At 37.3% G+C, this 27,398-nt stretch overlaps 1 protein-coding gene across 11 annotated transcripts in view; it reads left to right on the top strand.

The window, feature by feature from the left end:
* TANC2 (tetratricopeptide repeat, ankyrin repeat and coiled-coil containing 2) overlaps positions 1 to 27,398 on the top strand; it is a 554,326-nt gene that overhangs the window by 17,190 nt on the left and 509,738 nt on the right. Inside the window, exon 1 of one of the 11 annotated variants that reach the window (XM_079134936.1) lies at positions 5,314 to 5,518. The exons of 8 other annotated variants lie outside the window; for them this stretch is intronic. The gene's annotated coding sequence lies outside the window, so the exon portion shown is untranslated. Of the gene's footprint in view, positions 1 to 5,313; positions 5,519 to 9,897; positions 10,150 to 27,398 lie in introns of those variants that run through there. 2 more of the 11 variants (XM_079134937.1, XM_079134938.1) reach the window with 2 other exon arrangements.

Raw genomic sequence — 27,398 nt, 5'->3', positions numbered from 1 at the left:
ATGTGTGTTAAGAAAAATATTAGCTATCAGCATTCACAGTCTTGGCTACTAAGGAGACAATGATTTGATCCTTTGGATATAAAGAACAAAAATTCCAGAATGGGTTCTGGTTGGCCCCCGCTTTGATCAAGAGCTCTTGCAGTCAATTCCACGGGTGCACATTACAAATAGCAGAGGATGTATAAAAGTATAAGTGCATTTTTTCCTTCTGAAGAGGGGATTCTTTGGCTCCACCATATTCTCAAGGAAAGGGAAGCATAACTCAAAACAATAAAGAATCACTACAAACATAAAATATGCCCAAGCATCTCTCGCTTTTCTCTTTCAAACCAACCCTTTGATTCTCCTGCTTCTGTCACCTGTATGCAAGACTTCTGGACAACTCTATCTGTCATCTTGTTGTATTCTGATTTCTCACTGTTTTTAAAAAATCTGCACTCAGTTATTCAGAAAATTCTGTTAATTTTCCCCATAAATGTCACATTGTTGAAACAGTTTCCATTTCCACTGTCATAATCCTTGACTGTCAGTCATCATCGTTAGCTCATTAAATAGCAATATCTTCGTAACCAGATCCTTATCACTCATCCCTTCCTGCTCAAACCCACCCTATTAGATAGATGTTTTAAACACCTTATGCTCAAGAGCCTAAGAGCATGCTGTATACTTTCCTGCAGTCAGGTCCTGTCCCACTTTTCCATCTTCTTACCAATTGATATCTAATCTCTTTATTAGTAATATGATTCACCACACTTGTTGCTCAAATGTCTATTCTTTATACTTGCAATGTGTCTCTTTGTAGTTCACACTAATGCCTGTCTTTATTAAGAAAGAAACTCATTTCCAAAAGGGGCCCATTGTTTGGCCAAAGAGGTTATTATCTATTCCCTTCTTTTAACTCTATTTTCATCCCAGGGACCCTCCCTTCCTCTCCTTTCTATCTACACATTTTTCTTATTCTACTGCCTTGAGAAGCATCCCCACCAAATTTATCTCTCTTCTTGTGTATTACAGAATTTCCTGCTACTCATGTTGACACTTTAATTCTATCATAAACTGTATTAATATTTAAGTGTTTTAAGCATTTTGTTTCTCAAATAGTTTTTGTGGGGCTAGCAGGCAAGACTTCCTTCAAATCAATTATATATGTCCTATGGCAGTTATCACAGCTGTACACATATAGTAGGTACAAATTCTTGTCAAACACTTATAAATGTCAGTGGGAAGTATATGATGGTTTGCTTATTCACATTTACATTAATTTTTTTCCACTTTACAAAGAAGGAATTTACAAAAAACTTATTTTAACTAGTAGCTCCTCTATGTGGAAATGTTAGTAACTGTTAGTCTAGAAATTAAATATTCATCAAAAGTCTGAGATGGGAATTGATGGGGAAAATGTAGAAGCGATTACATCAGAAGGTCATCAATAGCAGATCAAAAAGAAATTAGATTATGAAAAATAATCAGTGAGAAAAAAATTGTACTTACATCAACTTTTCAGAATACTTTTCATTGTAAGAGGGCTCACATTATAAAAAATGTATTCTGTATTCTCATTTGAATTTTTACAGCATTATCCTGAGGGTAACTGATAAAGGATAAAGTTAACGTCTATGACTTGACCCATCATTCAGTGTGACCTTAAATTGGTAATATAATCTTTTGAGCCCCTCCCCACCTAAAAAATTGAGATAATGGTACTTACTTGATAGGATGTTGCAAGGATTAAATAAAGTAGTATTCATAAGGCAGTTAATGAAGTATTTGCCACCCATCTGTGGTAGATAGATGTTAGTACTCTTTATTTGAGAAAGTTCAGATTAGAGTGTAGAAAAAGACCTTATAGTTTATTCAAGAGACTTGGAGGCATCAGGGGATGACATGCAGAAGGTAAGTCATTGTACAGAGTTGATAGATCAAGAATGGGCATTTGGAATACGAGAGATGGCACTGATACGTGGGAAGATCTAGGTTAAGATTGGGCTACTTTATAGATATTTATTTGCACATTCCTCTTACATGACAGGGGTTACATTTCCAAGATTAAGTTATACATTAAAATACCATCTCAACTAGAATGGATTTTTAGTAGGTAAAGCAATTAGAATTCTCAGAATTTCAGGTATTAGTGACAGAAAAGGAAATCAGGGAGAGAGGTTGAGGACAGAGTTCTCTCTACAAAGTAGCTCTCTGTCCCTATGGAATTCCACCTTTGTGGGAACTTCACCTTTGTCAGGGACGTCTTGTTTATGGTTAGAGTATGGTAGCAAAATGTAAGTCCTCACAGAACTATGTGGAAGAGGATAGGCTGAATAGAAACATGTTGAATGAGCAAAACAACAAATGGTGAGTTCCTTCCAGTGGGTACTGGCAGTGCCCGGTGTGAAAAGGGGATTTGGAAATGATTAGCAATAGAAAGATCCTTAGGGGTATGATGAGGATAGTGATTCAGAGTTACTTTAGCAGAGCGAGCGACTGTGTGGGTCATAGTTATCAGAGTTTACTATAGGAAATCCAATAACGAGCTCTGCTGCTAAAATTGGATGATTACAGTGTTTTCCTGATTTTCAGGAAAATGGGTTTAAACATTTCATTTTGTGAATTATTATTAAACTTTTGTTACTTCCTACTTTGTGAAAAAGTTGCAAGCAAATCTAAAAAGAAAAACACAGACATATTATTTCTTAAAAGTAACATTATTTTAAAAATAATGTGGAGATCTGCATAAATACAATTGGGCCAGATTTAGTGCTAGTAAAATTGTGTCAAGTCCATATGGCAGAATTAAATCTATCAATATTTCATGGTGCTCTACAAAGAACACCATAATTTCTGGGTGCTGCCACCTGAACTAGTTTGAAAAGCAACACATTACACCCCTGACTGCCTTTTGTTATTTCTCCAGGGAAAGAATGTTATTAGCCTCAGTGAAACTCACAGGGAAAGGCTTAGATACAAGTAATCTTAAAAATAAATAAAAAAAGACCAGAGGTGAATTAATGAGGGTAAATTCAGTGTAAGAAGAATAACATAATAGTAACTATTGTTTCCTGAGTACTTTATTGTATACCATGCTCAGTGCTAAATATTTGCCAAAAATTGATTTAATCTTTCTCACCATTCCGTGAGGTATCACCATCCACATTAGATAGATGATGATAAGGTTCAGAGACTTGCTCAAGGTCACATAGCTTAAGTGGTGGGTGACACTGATCAAATCTAAGCTTTCTGGCTTCAGTGGTGATGGCATTGTAATGCTTCTTTGTGTTTAAAACTGCATGTTAAAACAAAATGTTTCTTTGTGTGTTAAAATTGAGATGAAGGAGCCAGGTTTCCTGGGGCACATCTGTAATTTCAGTGACTTGGTAGGCTGAGGGAGGAGGATTGCAAGTTTGAGACCAGCCTGGACAATTCAATTTCATTCTCAAAATGAAATTAGAAAGGCTGGGGATGTAGCTCAGTGGTAAAGGGCCCATGGTTTATACCTTTATAACCATTAACTAGATCAAGATACTTAACATTTCTAGCAAATCAGAAGGCCCCCTCCTAGCTCTCCTCAATCACCTCCTAAGTAATCACTACCTTTCTCTGTCAACATAGGTAGATAAGTTTTAGATTAACCTAACTTTTTGGAGTTATCACCCAAAAATTCCATATGTCACATATGTCAGTCCTTCACCTTATCATGTCAGCTGCAGTCAAAGCTGTAGTGGCTCTGACTTTTCAAGCATTCACTGTAAAGACTAGCTGTTGGGCATGGATTCATATTCAATTTCTTGTATTGTTCTGAAATTAATACTATTTTTTTTTTTAATCAAAGAAGTTCAGAATGAAGTGCTACAGGATGGGGTAAATTCAGATGGGCTGTTTTCAAACCAGCCAGCCTCCTTTCCTTAGAAGCTCCACAGACATAGCTTTCTTGATTGATGTAATTTGTGCATCTATTTCCAATCATGGCTACTCATTAGGAAGTGGATGACCATGAAAGGTCATCTCATTTTATGGAAGAGAAGATCAGCCAGGCAGACTATGCAATAGTGATTGTTTTAGATTTTCTTATGGCACACGGAAAAAAAAAAATTCCAACTAACTTGTAAAGTTGACTTGTTTCTTGATTTGAAGAACAGGAAGAATAAATATAAAGGAGGTCTATGTGGGGTGAGGTGGGGGGTGAGAAATAGGACTTAAATACCCTTCAATGAGGCTTTAATGTGGTGACTTTCCGTGCCTTGCTGGTTAACTCTTAAGAGCCACATTACTTCTTATCTAACCTGGCAGCGACAGCACCAGTGTAACAACCTTACCTCAGGCTCGTAAGCTATGGTTGCTGAATTTTTGGCAATTATTCCAGATAATAACAGTTTTCTTTCTCTCCATCCCCCAACCCCGTCACTGCTCCCCCCCTCCTTGGTGCTCATTCTGATTCCCATCACAGACAACTGTGGCATTTCGAAGCCGTCTACACATTACAGTCGAGAACCAGGAGACGAATAACTGACACTTGTTGGCTTCGATGACTCTAGGAGTGACATGTGCCTGAGGTGACCGAAGTCGGGGAAGTCTAGAGGAACGTTCTGGCCATGAAAGCAGCAGGTCAGGCCCTGAAGTAGGCGCACGTGACAGCGGCGGCCACCTCGAGAGTGACATCATCCCTGGGGGCGGGGCCTAACTATGCAGGGCCTTGTCAGCTATCGAGTTTCCTCTCCCCCACCAAAAGCCACAGACCCCACCAGTCAAAGCCCCCTGAGGAAGCGAGAAATGCCTAGGCATCCTAGAGCGCCAAGAGTCCATCTCTCCGCTCAGAAGGGGGTTTCTTCTCCACTCCCTCTCCCAGTCTCTCCCCACCCTCAAACTGTGAAGGGGGCAGGGGGCGGGGGGCGCGCGCGCTCCACCACGCACGCGCCCCCACGCACGCGCTCTCCCTCCGCGCTCGCGCTCCTCCCCACCCCGGCCCGGAGGGGGCGGGGCTGCGGGCGGCCTCCGAGGGTGCGACGCCCCCGGCGCGGCGGCGGCGCTAGAGAGCGGCCGGCCCGGAGCGGGTTGCTAGGCGCGCTGCTTCGGTGGGGCCCGCTGGCACAGCCGCCTCCCGCGAGCGCTCGCCCAGCGGGGCAAGCTGAGAGCGCACGGAGCGCAGTGCCCGGGGGCCGCCGGCGCTGCCCTCCCGCCACTGCCGCCCTCCGCGCCTCCTCCGGGCGGCCCCGCCCCCGTTCCCATCCCCCTCGCGTTCACCTCCCGGCTGTTGCCGCGCGCGAGGCGGAGCAAGGCGCCCGCCGCCGCCGCCGCCGCGGAGCTGAGGGGCGAGAGCCTGCCCCCGCGCCGTGGCTGACAGGAGGACCGCCGCGGGCTGCGCTCGCCGGCCGCGAGGCCGCGCCGCGCCGTTCCCGGGCGCAGACCCTCGGCGGGGCGTCGGAGGGCAGCGAGGTGCTCCGGGAATCGAGGGCGGCGCGGACCTCGCCGGAGACCTCCGGGTCTGGGGCTTGACCCAGGGGTGCTGCGAGCCCCTCAGAGCGGCAGTGTAAGGGGGTCGGGGAACCGGGAAAGCACAGGTCGCTTCAGTGACAGGGGCGTTCGTCTTCGACGCCCCAGCTCCAGGGAGTGGGGCGGGGGCCGGAGGGGAGGCAGAGAAAATGGGCAGCCAAGTGCCTCGGTGTCCAAGGTGGGGAAGGATCTTGCCAGTGTGGCACTGAGGGGGGGCTTCAGATGGGTCCGGGGTGGGCCACTTTGCTGTCACCGAAGGTGTCCTGGAATTTGGTACCTGACAGTCTTCGGATGACGGGGACCAAGATAAGATAGATGCGAGGCAGATCGCTAAACGTGGCAGGGAACGTCGTGCGGAACGAGTTGCAAAATGTGTCCCCAGAATGCAGCATAAAAGTAGTTGTGAAATGTGTCAGGTAAGGCACAGGATGGGCTGGCCTGTGTGGCGTTGAAATTCATGACCGAAGTGATATTAGTAATTCCTTTGGGAAAGGAGGTGTAGTGTAATAAAAGATTAATAGGGTTCACTGCTAGATATTGTACCATAGGAAACCCAGAGGAGCTGTGAGAGTTTTTTTTGTTTGTTTTTTGTTTTTAAAATAGGGAAACGTGCCCACGTGAAAGCAGAAAGCAAATTGTGTCTGTGTGATGGGAAGGAAAAAATAGGGCTAAAATAATTGCAGGTTTTGCTGTCAGGGAGCAAAGCACTGATACAATTGTATCCTGTCTTCTGTTCCAGGTGTGGGATGTTTAAAATGGTTTTCACAAAACATAAACAATGATAATTAACATTAGGACGATTTGGTGTTTGGGGTGTCTTTTACTCTCTCCTATGCTCCTTTCCAGGAAAAGAAAAGGGGGGAAAAAAACCCCACGAAAACAAACCAAACATCTTGACCATAATTTTGAGTTCAAGATGATTAGGCAAAGAGAAATATTTTTCATATGTGCCCTTGCCTAGATTTTTACACAGGTGAAGATAACTGGAACGAGGAAAACAAAACAATATGGTTGAACAAAAGGGATAAATTTTCAGGCATTTTGAGGGGTTGGAGCCAAAAGCTATCGCAATGGTTAATTACAGAGAATGGCAGTAGTGAAATATTTGGTATGTTCTTGGTGTTGGGATGGTGAAATAAGAGACTTGAATACTGTAAATTGGCATAAAAAGTAACAACATGACACTGTCAGTGGAGTGCTTCTTGCAGTATTTTCCAGGTAGATTGTCTTAGGAATGCAAGCACAAAAATAACACATTAAATATTCCCTTTCTCTTTCCCTCTCTCTTCCTTCCTGTTCCCCCACCCTTCCACACATATATGAACATATACATATATATGAAATTACCCACATGCTGCAAAACATTGTGACTTCCTTTTAAGAACATCTGTGTCATGAGAGGATTGTTAGAACATAGCTGGAATTTCACAAGTAACAAAAGACAGCTAGATGAGCTATTTAATGTAACGTATACATACAATGAGTGTATACTGTGAAACAAAAGCAGATACATCAGGAAATGTTCATTAGGATATTAATTATTGATGAGATGTGGGTGTATTATAATTCTTATAGAGAAATTGAATTTCTTGTCTGAATGTTGTTCTTATTATAGTAATTTGCCAGATAATCTGAAAATTCATACTGATTGGCTTCCGTCTGGTTCCAAATTCAGCCATTGAAGGATCATTTGCTTCAAATACAAAATTGGATTTTCCCTGCTGATTAATTTTGGGTTTTAGTCTTTTCTGTAGATATGTCCCTTACCTTGAGGCTCTGTTGAGGCTAAAGAAGAGAAGAGAGGGCCAAAGGAGAATAAAGAGCAGTTCTGTTGGGTCTTCCTGTTTTGTTCTGACTGAAAGCCATATGTACTGCCACCCCCTACTGTCTGTAGGAAGAGGTGTTGCAGAATCCCATTCTTTTCTTGTTATCACTGCCCCCCTTGTGTAAGGGAAGAAATGGATAGTTGCACGTTTGGGAACCAATCCTCTCAGATTGTTCTTTATTTATAGAGTGGTTTTGTTGGTTATTAATTACCTATTCTCTTATGAATTGCAAGGCTTTAAACATATTGTTAATCAGTTCTTAGAGTTAATGTCTATTTTTAAGAGTATCTGATTTTAGTCAGTAACTCAGATTGCTAAGAATTTGACAGGGTTGTTGCTACCAGGAGTAATAGCTCATGCTTTCAGCACCTACTCTGTGCTTGTCCTGTGTACATTGTTTTAATCAGTTTCATCATTTTATGAGGTACCCATTGTTATTTTTTTCTTATAGATGAGAAATTGAAACGTAAGTTAAATAACTTGTCCAAAATATTATAGCCAAGAAGTGGAAGAGCTGGGTTTTTCTTGTTCTTTTCTTTTTAGTGTAGATAGCCAGATTCCTTACAGACACAATACCTTAATTTTATTTATTTATTTTACGTGGTGCTAAGGATTGAACCCAGCGCCTCACACATGCTAGGCAAACACTCTACCACTGAGCCTATCTCCAGTCCCTAGTTGGGTTTCAATTTAGGAACTCTGGCTCCAGACTGTGTTCTTCACCATTACTCTATATTGTTCTTTCACTCAAATTAGTACTGACAAGGCATAATTAAAAATGCATGAGCACACCATAGAATAAATACTAAAGATATAGATAAACCTAGTAGAATTCACATAAATGTTAAGCCTACATATATACAAAAATATCATTATTTATGGTATGAACATTCCTCTTTAGGAATTTGTTTTTAAATTTATTTGTGGGATGATGAATGGAGGAGTATCAGTACTTTTTATGTGGTTGAGGAAATATTTGTGATGGTGTTTGGTTTTGGAGGGAACTTTAGCATAAAAAGTTACTTTCAGTAGTTTGATATGAAACATACCATTTCTTTAAAAGCACCAGTAAACATTTACTGCTAATTTTCTTTAGGAAAATTAAGGAGAAATTATTATTTCTCCTGTCTTCTCACATTTTTATTACCTTTATTTTAAAAAATAGCTAGCAAAAATGGATTGCTTGCTTTTATGTATTTAACTCCTATATGAATGCAGGTTTGCTCAGATTTTTTAACACTTAAACACTGTTTTATAGAGATTGACCCCATAAGAAATGATATTTATAAAGATGAGTAAGTAGGACTGGGATTGTGGCTCAGTGGTAGAGCACTTGCCTAGCTCATGTGAGGCATTGGATTCAATCCTCAGCACCATATAATATAAATAAATAATACAAAGGTATTGTGTCCGTCTACAAATAAAAAATATTAAAAAAGATGAGTAAGCTATAAAGAATAGCAATGCAGCCAACACTCATACCTTCACTCATTTTAAGAAATGAAACATTACCTCTCACAATTATGATAATTACTTTCTTCTTTTAGATGAACTGTTTCTGCCATTTTATTCTACCGAAACTTCTTTATGCTGCGAATCATAGATCTCATGTAGCCCAAACACTAAGTTTTTCTACATGTTGACATTATGAGAATTCACTATAATCTTTGTAGCTAAAATTTATTCAGGATATATGTTTATATACTTGAGTATATTTAATAAATTGAATGTATACTTAGCCCATACTATGTATTTGTACTGATTCAGAATGTTTCACTTGTAAAACCTAATTTGTTTTTCCAAATTTATCATACAAATTTACCAACATTGTTAAACATACTCTTTTCTCTCCCATCATTGATTCTTCTTTTTTATAATTTCCATCTATTTTCAAATCTTTAAACAGATATAATTTTTTACCACAAAGTAAACCCATCATTGATTCTCGACTCTTCCATGCCCATTTTCCCTTTTCCCCGTCTTCTCCATAAGTGCCTTTGGTCTTTTAGTATTCTGTAAATGAATCTGTATGGATTATTTTAAAGAAAGACAAGTAGACCCTAGAAAGGAATGTACTAATCAGGTAGTTCCAAGAGGGAAATATTAAGGCAGTTGATACTTATTGGATATATGATAGAAACAAGTGTACATAAAAAAATGCATCAAAATTCTTTCCTTGTCATATTCCTCTTGCAATAAAGTTAAAATTAAATCAGTTACTGATTGGCATACTAGTTGAATTACATTGGATTACATTTACCTAGAATCACACAATGTTAGTTATTGACAATATCCAGATTTTTTTTCAAGGAGCTGTAACAAGCTTTTGTGCATGATTTTTTACATCTGATCAAGGTAACATCTATTGGAAGCTGTATGTACTTAAACATTTCTCCTTCCTCTGAATGAATTGATAATCAATATTATATTTGTTTTATGTGTTTGTAATCATCATACTTTTATTATTTGAAGGGAGGATATTACATAAATGTACTGCATGAAATAGCTTAGACTTCATTGTAACACCATGAAAACTATTTCTTGATTTACTTGAATATCATCTTTGGTGGTAACTTATTAGATGAGTGAGGAGATGTATATGTAGTAATGAATAGTATATGTCCCTAATGAATCTCCTTAAAAAGTCATGGTAACGAATGTTAAAAGCTTAAGAACATAGAGCTATACTTTCTCACTCATTAATTCTTTCTTTTTCTTTTAGAGGATATTTCACTTTGAATACTTAAGATTCAAGGTTATGTTAAATAGAGAACAAGAAATTTTTGTCTTGAGTTTTAGAAGACTAAAGCAGGTTGAGGATGCAGTAAGTGAAAAATTTCTGGTAGGGAACTTTCTTATTATAGGAAACTCAAAGTAATTATAATTATTTCTGGAAACAAATTTATTTTATTAGATCAATTTATTTTTTTTGTGGTGCTGGGGATTTAAGTTAACCAAGGCCTAATACATGCTAGGCAAGTGCTTTGCACTGAACTATATCCCTGGTTCAAGTCAGTTTATTTTTAAAAATCTTCATAATCTTGAGAAAGCTGTGTTTGCAGATGTTACAGGTGTCAGATAAATTGCTTTTTTAGGGGCCACAAATTACAAAATACATCTTGTTTTATTCAGCATCTGTTTGTTCTTGAGTAGTTGAAAGTAAATGTGGCTAAATTTAAGAGGCCAAAATAATTAAGTTGGTGTTAGTTATAATCATGGCTTTTCTTTATTCTCTTCTCCCCCATAAAATCAGTTTCTGCCTTTATTTAGTGCATGGTACATATCACCCCTCAAATGCCTTTTTTACCAAAACTTGAGATAGTCTGCTGTCAGTAATCTAAAGTAAGCAGCTGTGTTATGGTCAATATCTTGGTGAGTTTTTAAAAATCCATTTGCTTAGTAGACATCTTTACCATTTATACCAAATTCATGTACCTTTCTTGTGTATCTCTGCATTGCTGCCAGAGTGAACTTTTTAAATGGTCAGCTGATAATGTTACTCTTTTCTTCAAAAAAGTTTCTTTCAGCAAACTATGTAAAGTCCTTCATGATCATTTCCCTGCTTCTAGACTCATTACCTGTCATTTTATTCTGTAAAGCTTTTCCTCAGTAATTCTGAATTACTTGTGCTTCCTTCAAAATATAATGTTCTCTTACATTTTCATACTTTTCTATATGAAGTCCTCTTTTCATGAACCATTCCTCTCCTCTCCTTTGTTCTCTGGTCATTCTTTCTCAACCATTATGCGTTGGACCAAATAGTTAACTTTTTAGTGAAAAGGTTTTGCTTACTCCCTGATTGGGCTTGGATATGCTATTCTCTGTTTCCCCTCTGCATCTGGTAAATATTCACATTATAGTAAATTATCAAAACATTTTAATTAATTACATGACTATCTCAACACTGTGAACTCCTTTTAGGCAGGCACTGTGACTTTTCATCTTTTATTTTCAATGTCAGCATAGTTAGTATAGTAGGTACTCATTATTTAATTGAGTAAGATTATTGACAGTTAAAGATTATTGACAGTTATCTCAGTTATGCCTTTGAGACCTCATCTCTCATTGAATTGGAGAAATTCTAAGCATTAGTAGATGGACTAAGAGAAATATGCATACATACATTTATCTTTATATAGGTGTGTGCATATATCATCTAAAATATTATTCAGAGTAACTCCTAGACTTTAATTAGCACTGACCCTAAAGATAAGTCACTTTTTGTTCTTTTTATGTTTTCTGGGGTAAGAAGATTAAAATATTCTCTGTGTGCACTTTAGGCAAATTATTTTCTTTGTGTATTACAAGGGTTGGCAAACCATGGGCAACTTTCAGCCCATTGTCTGTTTTGTTAAGGCCTGCAAGTTAAGACTAGTTTTATATTTTTGAATGAAAAAAAAATCAAAAGAAGAATACTTTGTGTCATGGGAACATTATAGGAAATTCAAGTTTCTGTGTTCATAAAGACAGTTTTATTGGAACATATCCATGCCCTTTGTTTATATATTGACTGTGGTTGTTTTGGGTACGACAGCACACTTGAGTAGTTGCCATAGAGACCATATGGCCTGCAAAGCCTAAATATTTACTATTTGACTCCTTACAGAAAAAGTTTGCTCATTCTTGGTCTATTACACAGTCTGTGCTAATTAAGTGTTTATTGAATATCATGAGCTGGAGCTACACCTTGTCCATTGGAGGCTTTTGCAGGGAATAATGCATCTATTTATTGAGAGAAAATAGGTCACTTTGACTTAGTATGGATTTATCTGACAGACCCTTATTGAACCCCCTTATGATACTCTTACTATGTCTAACTCTGAAGAAGTTTCTGACAAAATGTGTTATTAGATTCTATTCCTTTTTCAAAGAAGTATCCCAAATAAGATAAGTTTGGAGCATAGCATGTGAAAAACATTTTTTTTCTCATACGTTGTGGGTGGGGTTGTAAATTAGTGCAGCCACTCTGGAAAGCAGTGTGGAGATTCCTTAGAAAACTTGGAATGGAACCACCATTTGACCCACCTATCCCACTCCTTGGCCTATACCCAAAGGACTTAAAATCAGCATACTACAGTGATGCAGCCACATCAATGTTCATAGTTGCTCAATTCACAGTAGCTAGATTGTGGAACCAACCTAGATGCCCTTCAATTAATGAATGAATAAAGAAACTGTGGTATGTATACACAGTGGATTATCACTCATCCATAAAGAAGAATAAAATTGTGGCATTTGCAGGTAAATGGATGCAGTTGGAGAATATCATGCTCAGTGAGATAAACCAGTCCCAAAAAACCAAAGGCCGAATGATCTCTCTGATAAGCGAATGATGATACATAATGGGGGATGCGAGAGAGGCAAGAATGGAGGAAGGATGGATTGTATAGAGGAAAAAGAGAGGTGGGGGGTGGGGGGAAGGAAAAATAACAGAAGGACAAATAACATCATTACCCTGTGTACATGTATGGTTACACAAATGGTGCAACTCTACTTCATGTACAACCAGAGAAACAACAGTTGTACCCCATTTGTTTACAATGAATCAAAATAAATAAATTATAAAAAATTTTTTTCTTTACTCAAATTTCAGTTTATCATGTATTTTTCATAAAAAGATTGTTGTTATATTTTTAAAAACTTGGGTTTTGTATATTAGTTTGTTATGTGGATACCATGTGTGAGGTATGAGTTGTTGGAATACTTAGTTTGGAAAAATTGGGGGATTTTTATGGAGTATATTAACATATTCACTCATTTATTGATCACCTATTATGTACAAATTTTACTACTGTTGTCTTTGACTTGAGGGAAGAAGTTTCATATTCTTCCTTAAATAAAAACTAAAATTGTAATTCAGAATTTCATGTTCTAGGTATTTCTTCTACTTTGGGGAAAAATATAGTTTTAAAGAATATGTAGTATAGTATTAATATTTTCCACTTTTCTAAAGTTTTACTAGCCAATGTTGATGTTTTACTCTTTTCTTTGGCAAAGATGTTTTGAGATAGAAGGTAGTGATTTGTATGTTCATTTTTATAAACATCAGCAAGTATTACAGACAAAATTCACAAGGAATAGTACATATATACAGTAATAATGGAAAACTGGTTATTTCACATGGATCCTTGGACCAGATAGCCATGCTTATTATATGCTTTTCTTACATGCCATCTAGCATTATCATATGATGACATATCTGATCACGAAGATTGGTAACATGAAGAAGTATGGCCATGGAATCCCCTTTCCCCACCTATAGATCCAGTTTTTTTAAGTAGATTACATTTATGAAACTTGGGAATGAGAGCGGGTGTGTAGATATTGTGATTTAGTCATTTTAGGTTTGAAAAATCTGCTTCAGATCTCACTAAATGCCCTCTGCCTAAATGAAGGCAGTCTCTTTTTAGCCCTTTGGTCCTAATTTTATATTGGGGAAGGGGGAGTGGCACACAATTTCTAGGTCTAGTTGCTGAAATTTGATAAGGCAAAGCTAGTCAGCTATGGATGCTTGAGAGAGATTTGTTGTATTATAGAATTCTATTTCTGTTTAAATTACACAGAATCCTGTTGGGCTTCCTGAGATTATGAATTAGGGTGAAAAAAGGTAATTAGATTTTGTAGACCCTTGGAATCAAGACTTACTAAAGTGAATATACATATAACCAACCTACCACATACACTCTAGTCCTGCTTTAGCTCTTTCTTTTAGGGTTTTAAGGAGAAAGACTTCCTTTGGAAGTTGTTATTCAGATATTCCTATGTTATAGAATGGCAATACTATGTTCAGTTGTAAGAAGCTTTGAGTTTCTACAAAGAGGAGATCAATTGTATAGTAGAAAGAACATGAATATATGAGTTTTGAATCATAAAATTGGGTTTGGATTACTTCTGTCGCTTATTAGCTTTATGAAGGGTCAGAAACATCTTGCAAGGTTTTCATGATGATGAAATAATTTCAGTGAAAGTCTTTAAAGGACAACGTCTAGTACTTAATAAATGATGATTTTTATTAGACTTTGGATTGTGTTCTGGATTTCTCTTTTTTGATGTGTGCTTCACTCAACTCCTCACGGTTTTTTACTAGCATTGTCAGTCCAGCTTTTCTTTGTTGCTTTCTTCTTTTTAGCTAGCATTGCAGGACATTTAAAAAAACCCATGGTAGTTTGACTACCGATTTATTTGTATCCTCAAATTTTCTCTTATGAAAGATTTGATATGAGAAGAGCTTAGAAAGTCTTTTAATAATCATAAACTTAAAATTCAGACACTGTTAGGCAAACTCCTGTTTTGTGTTTTCTTTTTTATCGCCCCCCTCCCCCCCAGTACTAGGGATTGAACTCAAGGGTGCTTTACTGCAGAGCTGCATCCCCAGCCCTTGTTATTATTTATTTATTTTTTGGAATAGAGCCTGGGGCACTTTACTCTCCCTCCCCAATTCCCAGCCCTTTCAAAAAGGTTCTCTGAAATCATCCAGGCTGGCCTTGAACTTGCCAAGGCTAGTGCTGAACTTGTAATCTTCCTGCCTCAGCCTCTGAGTAGTTTGGGATTACAGGTGTTCACCCCCATGCCTGACCTGTTATGCATTTATTTTTGGAAACTTTCCATTTAAACACCACGAACTTGACAAAAAAATTGATTTTTAATCCCTTCTATAAAATATAAAACCACAATATTTCTTGAAACGAGTCCATTGACATTTTTCTTTTTTAGTTTGGTCTGTTTGTGTAAATATTTTCCACTTTTATAAACATCTCTCATTTTTGTGAATAATCGAAACTTTGCCCTCCCTCACTCCTCAATCAGTTCTCCAGGTTGACACTTATATAATTTTTCTTTTAAAAAGATTATTTGTGATAATCAGTCAAGGTGGGCTGCTTAGAGGATTTGTTTTTGTGTCCCTACCTATTGAAAAAAATAACTTGTCTAATTAGTAGTGTAAAATAATAGCCTGAAAGAAAGTTGTTTCTCTTTCTGTAGTAAACTGTTCAAAATTTCATCTTTTGCTAAGTTTCACTTATTTCTGTAACCTTGCTAATTACTGCTAATCTGTCATTAGTGTAATAATTTATTGAATATTTTTTCTTCATGCAGACTTGACTCATTTTCTTTTAGTTTTACTGCTAGTCATAATCTCCATAAGTTGATAAATTTCTGCTAGTTGTGCAATAAAAAGTAGTTCATCTTAAAGACATCTTGATTGATGCACTTGGAAAAGATCACTTATATGCAACTTTGTTTCTAGATTGGAATATTTTGTATTTTTAAATAATGAGCTTCATAATGATTCTTTTTCTTTAAAAAGATAATTTTTCTCTTTGTCCGATTTGTAGTTATTTGTCAACAAATGTTAATTGTCATTGCCTATATTGGGCAACTGGTATTTCCTTTTCCCTATTCATTTTTTTTTTTGTAATCATGAAAGTAATATATCTTTTTGCAACTACTGAAACAAACAGACTAGGGGTGAATAAAGAAGACGTTGATATTTTCTTCTCTTCTTGGGTCTCTACTTTCCCAATTGTGTTCCTTGAGGTAGTCAACATTAACCAACACTTTAATGAGTATTTTTCAATATTTTTCTCTTTGCTCAAGAACATATAAGCATATGTACACACAGTTTTGTTAAATAGGGAGTCATATTATTTACATTGCTTAGTAACTTGGATTATTCATTTAAAAGAATATCATGACTTTTAATTAATTTAAAAAAGCTGAGTATTTCGAAGCATACTGCATTATAATTTATTCTGTTCTTACTCAGATGACAGATGTTGATTTTTTAATTTCAGTCTTATGACCAGAGAAGTGAACATTCTAAATAAAATATTAGCAAAATAAATCCAGCAGTATATTTAAAAGACAAGCTTATGATCAAGCAGGTTTATTCCAAAAAGACAAGGGCATTAAAATATTAACATTTTATTGACCAAATTGTAAGATAAAAATTATTATTATCTCTCTCTTTGGGAATAGTTGAGGGATTTTGTATTGGTATTCAAAATATCATTCGGAGATGCACACCCATGTGAACAGCAGTCTAAGTTTTGCATGGTTCTGTGATTTTCAAAGTTGATAGATAAAAGTCTTTATTTTGGAATCTTTGAGGGGACTTTGTGGGTCATTTGCATTTTCTTGACCTCACTACTGGCCTTTGGTTGCCAAAACCTGGTACTATGAACAGTATGGATGTTACCATATTTCTGGAGATGTGATAGATGATATAGGTAACATTCAGTTTATGGCTAGCACCTTTTAAGATATTGTATTTGATTGCTTTGGGCTTAATGGGCACCTTGTTGACTCTGTAGAAGTTCTCATTGCCTTGGAAATGTTGGACTGAATCTTTTGAGGTCTTTCTTGTTGTGCTTCTTAGCAAAATTATGTGTTCTTTACAGTATGAGCATTATGAAGCCATTTCTGTTCCCTTTCCAGGATGTGTCATATATAATACTGTTTTGGGATTTGACTGTATCTGTTCTGCCTACTGCAACTCTGGAAGTAGTGAAGCAATATTGGACAAATGAGTCTCGTGATTTATCGAAAGACAAAAATAGTTTGATAAAATTTCCAAATAATTTCTTCAAGGATAGCATATATAGCACAATTTCTGACTTCTTACTGGAATGTCTTCCTTTTATCTTGATCAGTGAATAATGTCCTGACTGGATTTCATGTTCATGGATCATAATCCTTTTTTTCCCTATAGCATGTACATGTTATACAACTTCAGGCATCTTGTGCAGTGGGTAAGTCTGATGCTAGTTTGATTCTCCTTTCTTTATCTTGCTCTTTCTCTTATCTTCTACACATACCATCCCTCTGTGCCTCAAGATTATCAATGTAATCTTGTTGTGTACTTTATCTCTCTTACGTCTTGAGAAACTGAATTATTAATTCGTCTCTCATTTCCTGAACTTTTATTCCTGCCTGTAGAAGTCTGTGTTTCTTCATTTGGCATATCAGTTGTTTCTTTTTTTCCCTTATTTTGTAAATTTAGTAGTTTTGCTGAAATATGTCCTCTTGGTCATTCTGAGTTAATATTCTCAGGTACACATTGTGGTTTTTCAAAGTGTAGTTTCAAAAATTTTTTTGTATTAGGGAAAAAAAAAACAACAACACTTTGCTTTACTTTTTGTTCTATTCCTTGCTTTAATTTTCTTCTCCAGGGACTCCTGTTATCTACATGTTCAGTCTATTGTCTGTTTTCAGTATGTGTAACTTATCTCTCAAATCTGTTTTATATTTTTGAGTTTTAAATTTTTTTCTTCATCTATTTTTCTTAAGAGATTACCTGTTTCTATTCACTTTTAAGTTGCTAGATGATTTTTTTTTGTTAATTCTTTCCTGAGTTAAGTAATCTTAGAGTTTTTATAATTCTTCTTTTCTGTTGTTTCATGTCTTGTGTTATTTTTTAAAGACATTTTAGTTCTTTTTAAAATAATTGTTATAATTTTGATATGGCATGCATTTAACATCTGTAGGGGTGTTACTCTCCTTATTCTCTTTTTTCCTATAATAACAACTTTTGTGAGATTGACCTTGATACTTTTCTGTGACATTTTTATTTGAAATTATTTTTTTTTATCTTTTAGAACGTGACTGAGTTCAGGTGATCTTTTCCTAACTTCACAGAACTTCCCCCCCCCCCCTTTGGTTTTTCTGTAGTAATAAAAAATATGGTGACTTGCTTTCTGAGATTCCCTAGCCTTATTCTCACTAGTGAGGTCGGAGGAGCCTTCTCTTTCCTTCATCTCTTCTTGTCTGACCCTGATTTTCACCCCTGCAGACCTTTAAAAACCCTTTCTCTGTGCCTTCTGGGGCTCACTGTCAGTCACCTGCAAAACTCCCTTTATTTTTTAACCTCTTCTCTATAAACATTACCTTTATCTTCTTGCTCTAACTGAAAACCTAGCTCTCTTCCAAAGGGCACTTCATTCCTTGAAGAATTCTTTAGTGGTGGCTCCTCCTACTGAGAACAAAGATGTTCTTTGCTTCTCATTGCTGTGTCTAGACTACTTCTGAGCTCATTGTCACTTTCCTTCTACTCCAGTTGTAATTATTGGTGACTTCAGTATCCATATATATGATCCTTCTGATAACTCTGGCTTCTTGACTTCCTCTCTTCCAGCAATCCTGTCTTCTCTCTTAGCCATTTATTTCTGTGGATATCATAGGTGTATGTTTTTAAACCCTTGGTAATCTGGTTATCTGAGGGGCTTTGAAAAACCGTAGGTGCCTAGAACCCATTTCTATAGATTCTGATTTGGTTCCTCTGAGATGTAGCCCAGGATGTTATTTTTAACAAATTTTCAAGGTGACTCAAATGTGCAGCAAGGATTGAGAGCCACTGCCTTAGAACGTTTTATTATGAGTAACCACAACTTTCTGTAATACCAATGTGGTCTGATATTTTACTCTCCAACTTCCACTTTGTATTTTTCAGGTTCACCACTAGTACTCAACAACTTAATTCTTGGGACTTTTCATTTACCACCTCTTCTGTTCCACAGTACCTTCATATCCTTTCTTCCTTTTTTACTATCTGAGTTCCCATATTCTGTCATTGCTCTCCTGAATCTACAATTATTCTCCTGAATCTACTCTCAACCCCTTTGACCTCTCTCCCTCGGTTGCTTCTGTCTGGAAAAATAGCATTGGTTAGTACCTGCTTAGTTTTATACCAGCATACTTGTGGGAGAACATGATTGGACAAAGCAACTATGGTAACTTCAAATTCTTGCCTGTTACCCAATAAGTTTAAATTTATTGTTTAGTGTACTGCCTGATTGACCCACTATATTACTCTGTATTACTCTGATTCTTTCACCCTCCGATTTGCTTAGATGATTCTATCTTTCCCTTGCACTCAAAAGTTTTAGTGTTTCCTTTTCCATCCTCCCTCTCAGCTGGTGACCTTGTTTTCACTTTCACCAAGAAAATAAACTATCTTCCTATCACCTGTGTCTTCACCAGTGTTACTATGAATTAACTGTCTTTTCCTCTATTGAAGGCTTTTCCTTCAGTTTTCCCTTAGAGCCCATCCTTTCTCACCTTAAGAACATTGTTCCTGTAATTCTTTCTTTTTTTCTAGATCACTGTCAACAGCCTAAAAACATACTGCAGTTTCTTTTAAATAAACCTTCTCTTGAATTTCTTCCAGCTATCACCTCATATCCTTTTCTCAGTTATATCAGACTCCACAAAACCAGTTACCTTCCTTCACCTTCTCCAGTTCTCTCCCTCACTCTTTTCCTCCCTCTCTCTTTCACAGCTTTATTGAGGTACAATTTACAGATCACAGAGTTCACCCATTGTAAAGGCCAGTTTATTGATTTTTGGTAAATGTGTACATTGTGTAGCAGTCACCACAATCAGTTTTTGAATGCTTCCCTTACCCTAGAAAATTCCCTTTAGCCAATCTCCATTTCCAGCCCCTCTCTAGGCAAGTGCTGATTAGCTTTTTGTTTTTAAAGGTCTTTGGGCATTTATGTAAATGTAATCATATAGATGTAGTTTTGTTTTGTTTTACACTATGTAGTCTTTTGCTTCTGGCTTCTTTTTTTAGTATGTTTTTTAGCTTAATCTTTATTATCATGTAATAGTATTTCATTTGTTTTTATGAATGAACATTATTCCATTGTATGAATATGCCACATTTTGTTTATCCATTTACCAAATAGACATTTGAATTCTTTCTAGTATTTGGCTTTTATGAATAATGCTTCTATGAATATTCATGTATAAGCTTTGAAGTGGAAAATGTTTTAATTTCTGTTGAGTAGATTCCTGGGAGCAGAATTCTTGGGCTCATGAGCCATTTTGAGGTTAATTTTTGATGTGAGGTAATAACCTAAAGTTGTTTTCCTGCATATATGGATATCTAGTTGCCCCAACACTATTTCACTTGAAATGGTTGAAAAGACTGTCCTTTCTTTCACTGAATTGTCTTGGCCTCTTTGTTGAAAAGCAAAACCTGGGGTACACAGAAAGATCATTCTTTTGAGGATGTTTTACCAGTTGGAACTTTCTGTTAAATCCTCAGTCCATTAGTCCTTCACTTTTCCAGATAGGACTACAACCTCACAATAGTGGAGATGCTGGGCCTCCCTTTCCACTTGCCACTGACATGGCTACTATAACCGAGATTGTGACAAATCAAGTTAAGTCCTTTTTGGCCATGGCAACAAAGCTGCTGGTTTTAAAGACCTGCCCCACTGAGGTTGAACTGCCTTTTGGGGGATGGGAGAATGAGAGTAGTCCCAGGGAAACATGCCATGGGCTTGAATTGTTCTTACCCAGAGTTAAGTAGTTTTTATGAATAAACATTTCTTTGTTGTATGCCTTTCGTTCATTTTGAGTGCTGAAAAATCAGCTCTCTATTCTGTTTTGAACTATTCTAGTCAGACTTCTTCTTCTGTCATTTCACTGAAACTGCTTGTTATGGTCATCAGTGGCTTTCAAATTTGCTGAATCCAATGGTCATTTCTTAGTCTTTGTCTTACTTGACCTGTTAGCACTGTTTGATATTCTCTCCCTCTGAAGTCCTGGCTTTCAGGGTTCAGGATACTGAAAGGAAAGTGAAACGCAGACAAGCAACTCAGAAACCAGGAAGAGAGATCCACACACAGAAAGTTTATTTACCAGTCAGAGTCTGACAAAAAGTCATCACTCAAAAGGGTGAGAGAGGGCAGGGAAAATCTTAACTCTGGGGTATTGTTAGGGCTGTTTGCGTAGACTCGCATGAGCTGTCTATGTGAAGCCTTGCGGTGGGCTCTTAGAAGAACAAAGAGATATTTTAGTTATGTTGGTTAATAGATGGTGAGGGGGACAGAGAACTATCTGCTAACTTCTGTCTTCCTTTGTAAGTACCTTTCTAGGGCAGGAATGTGAAATTTATTTGAAGCTTTGGACCTAATATTCCCCCCTTTTTTGTTTTATAGTGGACCCCTTGGGAATGTGGGCGAAGATGGCTCCTCTAGCTACTTCCAGCAGGAGTGGGGCGTTGTCTCCTAATTCAAATCCTCATCAGCACTCTAAGGGATGTGGGCTTCAGGATGCTGGTGAAGTTCTAAACTGGGAGATATCCATCGTTTTCAGACAGGTGCACATATTCCCCAAGGAGCATCTGGTTGACTCGTTGGTTGGTGAAGATTTTGGTTCTCTCCAGGATGGTCTCTTGGAGGCACCTCAAGAGACAGGGAACTAAGAAAGCCAAAGTTAATATTGCTGTTAATGAACCCAGGAGGGGAAATACGCAGGATATGAGAGGGTCCCAAGGGAATGAAGAGAAAGGGGAGAGGCTGAGTGTGAAGCCCCTTTGTCAAATTTTTGTGGCCAGATCTTGCAAGATTTGTTCAGTTTTTCTGGATTGATTGATACAAAAACAGTCTTGTTCCCCAAGAAAGAAACAGGTTCCACCTTTTTCAGCTGTGGGGAGGTCCAAAGCCCATCTGTTTTGTAAGACCACCTATGCAAGGGAGGAGATTTGGGCCTGGAGGATGCGAATGGCCTCGGTAGAGGTCTCGATAGATCTAGCCACCTAATTGCTCAGTTGTTCAAATTGTTTAGCAAAGTTTATACTGTGTCCTAGAGCTCCCCCTTAGAGTCCTAAGGAAGTGAGGGAGGTGCCTAGAGTAATGCCTACCAAAACTGGGAGGAAGGCTGCACGTTTTTGTCAGCTGGTTGGAGTGAAAGTTAATATAAATTCTGAATAACTGTAAAAGGCGAGTTGAGAGGAGAGCATAACCAGTATGCAGGGTCCTATAGTGGAGGAGTTGATGCAAGCACTTAGGGATTGTGAGCATAAGAAGTAGGTGCCCGCCCCCACCCCCCCCCCCCCCAAAAAAAAAAAGAAGTAGGTGCCTGGTGGGCTAGAGAAGGAAGTAGTGGAGTCAAAGAGTGATGTTTGTAGAGCATGGAAATTGAGGAGTGGTGCCTTACCACTCTGGCAGTTTTTTGATAGTTATCAGGCACTCCTGCCTAAGAATCTCTTTTGTAGCCTCCGGTCTTACTTATTTGTGTGACTAACACAAGCGTACATCTTAAGTTACATTTAATTATTGTTTCTTCTTTTAAATACCTAGGAATGGCTGTGTTTTGGTTTTAACTGTCTTGCTAGTTGTTCAAGACCAAGCTGGTCAAATTGACCTTGTTCCTACCTGTGTTAAGAGTGAGCTGAGTTCCCACAGGGGTTACTCATGGAGAACTTGAAAGCAGCTTCTTAGCTCCTTTAGTGCCATTTGCTAGGTAGGGTCTCCTTGATGAATCATCAGGGATGTTTTCCTTTTTCAATGACCCTCCTCTGCAGCAGGTACACTGGCTGGACTTTTCATCCTCTAGTGGTCTCATTAATCTCCCTGATTGGGAGGTCATGTGGCCCAGAGTTGAAAAGCTCCTTAGAGAAGTTCTCTTGTCCCCTGGATTCAGGTTGACTCAGAGGGTAAGACCAGATATTGTATTTTTTGGCCCCTTGAAGATCAACCTCCAAGTTTGATCTTAAACATCCACAAGTCAGTTTCACCAGTGATAAAGTAAGAATATTGGGCTTTCAATTCAGTGTCTATAACTTTATAGGCATTTACCCCCTTTTACTTAATTGAGGTCTATATTATCTGTCCTGTAGGCGATAGATTATTATTTTCAAATTAATTTAGATTGTTCTTGAAGCAGAACATCTGCAAAATATTAATCAGGCATCAGTTATAGAGTGTACAAGGAAGATAAAAAATGGAATTAATAACAGGAGAAACATTTAGTTTGTGTAATAGCTATCTTGAATTTGGCTGAGCTAAACATTATATCACATATTTCCTGTTTGAGGTCATAGTAACTTTATAACAAAAATCAATCTTTTTTTTTATTGTAAACAAATGGGATACATGTTGTTTCTGTTTGTACATGGCGTAAAGACATACCATTTGTGTAATCATAAATTTACATAGGGCATTGTTGTTTGTTTCATTCTGTTATTTTTTCCCTTCCCCCCACCCCTCTTTTCCCTCTATACAGTCCTTCCTTCCTCTATTCGTGCCCCCCTCCCTAACCCTAACTCTAACCCTAACATTAACCCCTCCCACCCCCCATTATGTGTCATCATCCACTTACTAGCGATATCATTCATCCTTTGGTTTTTTTGAGATTGGCTTATCTCACTTAGCATGATATTCTCCAGTTTCATCTACTTGCCTGCAAATGCCATAATTTTATCATTCTTTATGGCTGAGTAATATTCCATTGTATATATATATACCACAGATTCTTTATCCATTCATCAATTGAAGGATATCTAGGTTGGTTCCACAATCTGGCTATTGTGAATTGAGCAGCTATGAACATTGATGTGGCTGTATTTCTGTAGTATGCTGATTTTAAGTCCTTTGGGTATAGGCCAAGGAGTGAGATAGCTGGGTCAAATGGTGGTTCCATTCTAAGTTTTCTAAGGAATCTCCACACTGCTTTCCAAAGTGGCTGCACTAATTTGCAGCCCCACCAGCAATGTATGAGTGTACCTTTCTACCCACATCCTCTCCAACACCTATTGTTGCTTGTATTCTTGATAATTGCCATTGTAATTGGGGTGAGAAGGAATCTTAGGGTGGTTTTGATTTGCATTTCTCTTATTACTAGAGATGTTGAACATTTTTCCATATATTTGTTGATTGCATTCTTGGTGTAGGGTTTTTTGAGTTCTTTATAGATTCTGGAGATTAGTGCTCTATCTGAAGTATGATTGGCAAAGATTTTCTCCCACTTTGTAGGCTCTTTCTTCCCATTGCTGATAGTTTCCTTTGCTGAGAGAAAGCTTTTTAGTTTGAATCTATCCCAGTTATTGATTCTTGCTTTTATTTCTTGTGCTATGGGAGTCCTGTTGAAGAAGTCTGGTCCTAAGCTGACATGTTGAAGATCTGAACCTACTCTTTCTTCTATAATCTGCAGGGTCTCTGGTCTGATTCCGAGGTCCTTAATCCATTTTGAGTTTAGTGTCGTGCATGGTGAGAGATATGGGTTTAGTTTCATTCTGTTGCATATGGATTTCCAATTCTCCCAGCACCATTTGTTGAAGAGGCTATCTTTTCTTCATTGCATATTTTTGGCCCCTTTGTCTAGTATGAGAAAACTGTATTTATTTGGGTTTGTGTCCATGTCCTCTATTCTGTACCAATGATCTACCTTTCTATTTTGGTACCAATACCATGCCGTTTTTGTTACTACTGCTTTGTAATATTGAGTTGAAGATCTGGTATTGTGATACCCCCTGCTTCACTTTTTCTGCTAAGGATTTCTTTAGCTATTCTGGGTTTCTTATTCTTCCAGATGAATTTCATGATTGCTTGCTCTATTTCTATAAGGTACATCATTGGATTTTAATTGGAATTGCATTGAATCTGTATAGCACTTTGGTAGTATGGCCATTTGACAATATTAATTTCTTCCTATCCAAGAATATGGGAGATCTTTCCATCTTCTAAGGTTTTCTTTAATTTCTTTCTTTAGTGTTCTGTAGTTCTCATTGTAGAGGTCTTTCACCTCTTTTGTGAGATTGATTCCCAAGTATTTTATTTTTTTCGAGGTTATTGTGAATGGGGTAGTTTTCCTAATTTCTCTTTCTGAAGATTCATCACTTATGTATAAAAATGCATTGGATTTATGAGCATTGATCTTGTAACCTGCTACTTTACTGAATTCATTTATGAGTTCTAAGAGTTTTCTGGTGGAATTTCCAGGTTCCTCTAAATATATAATCATGTCATCAGCGAACAGGGATAGTTTGAGTTCTTCTTTTCCAATTCATATCCCTTTAATTTCTTTGGTCTGTCTAATTTCTCTGGCTAGAGTCTCAAGAACGATGTTGAATAGAAGTGGTGAAAGGGCATCCCTGCCTTGTTCCAGTTTTTAGGGGGAATGCTGTCAGTTTTTCACCATTTAGAACGATATTAGCTATGGGCTTAGCATAAATGGCCTTTACAATGTTAAGGAATGTTCCCACTATCCCTATTTTTTCTAGTGTTTTGAGCATGAAGGGGTGCTGTATTTTATCAAATGCTTTTTCTGCATCTATTGAAATAATCATGTGATTCTTGACTTTAAGTCTATTGATATGGTGAATGACATTTATTGATTCCTGATGTTGAACCAACCTTGCATCCCTGGGATGAAACCCACTTGATCATGGTGCACTATCTTTTTAATATGTTTTTGTATGTGATTTGCTAAACTTTTGTTGAGAATTTTTGCGTCGATGTTTATTAAGGATATTGGTCTGAAATTTTCTTTCCTTGATGTGTCTCTGTCTGGCTTAGGTATCAGTGTGATATTGGCTTCATAGAATGAGTTTGGGAGGGTTCCCTCCTCTTCTATTTTATGGAATACTTTGAGAAGTATTGGAATGAGCTCTTCGTTAAAGGTTTTGTAGAACTCGGCTGAGAACCCATCTGGTCCTGGACTTTTCTTTGTTGGTAGGCTTTTGATGACTTCTTCTATTTCAGTACTTGAAATTGGTCTATTAAATTGTGTATGTCCTCCTTGTTCAGTTTAGGCAATTTCATATGTCCTCTAGAAACCTGTTGATGTCTTCAAAATTTTCTATTTGTTGGAGTATAGATTTTCAAAATAGCTTCTAAATTATGTTTTGTATTTCACTCTTGTCTGTTGTGTGATATTTCCTTGTTCATTCCGAATTTTAGTGATTTGGGTTTTCTCTCGTCTTCTCTTTGTTAGTGTGGCTAAAGGTTTATCAATTTTGTTTATTTTTTCAAAGAACCAACTGTTAATTTTGTCAATATTTTGTATTGTTTCTTTTGTTTCAATTTCATTGATTTCAGCTCTGAGTTTAACTATTTCCTGTCTTCTACTACTTTTGGTGCTGTTCTGTTGTTCTTTTTCTAGGGCTTTGAGCTGTAGTGGTTAGGTCATTTATTTGTTGAAATTTTACTTCTTTTATTAAATGTGCTCCATGAAATAAATTTTCCTCTAAGTACTGCTTTCATAGTGTCTCAGAGATTTTGATATGATGTTTCTTTTTTCTCATTTACCTCTAAGAATTTTTTAATTTCCTTCCTAATATCTTCTGTTATCCATTCATCATATATAGCATATTGTTTAATCTCCAGGTGTTGGAGTAGTTTTCTGTTTTTACTCTTTCATTTATTTCTACTTCAATCCATTATGATCTGATAGAATACATGGTAGTGTCTCTATCTTCTTGTATTTGCTACATTAGCTTTGTGGCATAATATATGGTCTATTTTAGAGAAGGATCCATGTGCTGCTGAGAAGAAAGTGTATTCACTCTTGGTTGGATGGTATAATCTATAAATGTTCTGTTAAGTCTAAATTATTGATTGTGTTATTGAGATCTATGGTTTCTTTTGTTCAATTTTTGTTTGGAAGATCTGTCCAGTGGTGAGAGAGGCGTGTTAAAATCAACCTGGTATTATTGTGTTATGGTCTATTTGGTTTCTGAAATTGAGAAGAATTTGTTTGACATACATGGATGGGGCATAGATGGTTTGGGGCATAGATGTTTATGATTGTTATATCTTGCTGATTTATGCTTTTCTTAAGCAGTATGAAATGTCCTTCTTTATCCCTTCTGACTAACTTTGGCTTGCAGTCCACATTATCTGAAATGAGGATGGATACTCCAGCTTTTTTGCTGAGTCCCATGTGCATGGTATGTTTTTCCCATCCTTTCGCCTTTAGTCTATGGGTATCTTTTTCTATGAGGTGAGTCTCTTGCAGGCAGCATATTGTTGGATCTTTCTTTTTAATGCAATCTGCCAGTCTATGTCTTTTGATTGATGAACTCAGGCCATTAACATTCAGGGTTATTATTGAGATACGATTTGTATTCCCGGTCATTTGGTTCATTTATTTATTTATTTATTTATTTTTTTGACACGACTTGGTTCCTCCTTTATTTGACAATTCCTTTAGGATAATTCCTCCCTTTGCTGATTTGCGTCTTTGTTTTTCATCTCTTCCTCATGGAATATTTTGCTGAGAATGTTCTGTTATGCTGGCTTTCTTTTTGTAAATTCCTTTAGCTTTTGTTTATCATGGAAGGATTTTATTTCATCGTCAAATTTG

The sequence above is a fragment of the Sciurus vulgaris genome, assembly GCF_902686455.1.
Source record: "Sciurus vulgaris genome assembly, chromosome: 3".
NCBI classification, from domain to species: Eukaryota; Metazoa; Chordata; class Mammalia; order Rodentia; family Sciuridae; genus Sciurus; species Sciurus vulgaris.
This window is presented reverse-complemented; position numbering and strand designations above follow the sequence as displayed.